This window comes from Microcaecilia unicolor, chromosome 8 (genome assembly GCF_901765095.1).
Source record: "Microcaecilia unicolor chromosome 8, aMicUni1.1, whole genome shotgun sequence".
Lineage (NCBI taxonomy): Eukaryota > Metazoa > Chordata > Amphibia > Gymnophiona > Siphonopidae > Microcaecilia > Microcaecilia unicolor.
In genome coordinates, this window is record NC_044038.1 from 74,407,392 (window position 1) to 74,408,332 (window position 941).

Below are 941 nucleotides of genomic sequence, written 5' to 3' on the forward strand. Positions count from 1 at the left end.
GGAGGGAGGGAGTAGCTTCAAGAAGAGGGGAAAGGTTCAGGAATGGATGGGTGGGGGGGGGGGGGGGGGGGGGGGGGGAAGAGAAATTTGATGACTACTTTATTAGCTTATCTATGTTTAGTTTGCTTAAAGGGTATGCTATCCGATTTGAGCATGTGTCTGTTGGCTGCTTAATTGACTTTGTCATCAATAAAAAACTGTTGAATCATAAAATAAATTCTCCTTTCCTTCATAGCCTCTTTTTTTTTTTTTACCCTTTCCCCCCCAATAACATCCCCCCCCCCCCCCAATATTCAAAGCTATTCTGAACGGTTAAATAGCATTTCGGCGCCTAACCTCAAATATTCAGTAGGAAGTAACAGGTTATCTTTGCTGAATATCTGCGGTCAGCGCCAAAATATTAACCGGCTATGGAGCTCATTTTCAAAGTATTTAGACTTACAAAGTTCCATAGATTACTATGCAACTATGTAAGTCTAAGTGTTTTGAAAATATGCCTCCACATCATGCAATAACCGGTAATATTCAGCGCTGGCTGGCTAAGTTCAATAGGCAAATTGGACCTCATAAATAGCAGTCCTATCTTTGCCCACGATTAACTTAACCAGCCAGTGCTGAATATTCACTTAGTTGGTTAAGTTAGGGCCAGCCAAAAATTTAAAAAATGGATATTGAATGCCAGTCACCAGAAACAGCTCAGCATTGAATATCCAGGGTGAGAGCCGACCGCATTTAAGTGGGTTGCCTCTCACTGGCTGAATATTAGCCCTATTATCTTTTGAGATTCCTGCAACCCCCATTTCAAGTGTTGGGATTTCTGCAAAGCTTGTCTAAATCACATACACATACACACACACACACACTCTCTCTCTCTCTTGACCAAGACCCCCTCACCACAACTCTGATACATTCAATTTTCATTACACACATATCAGGTGGAT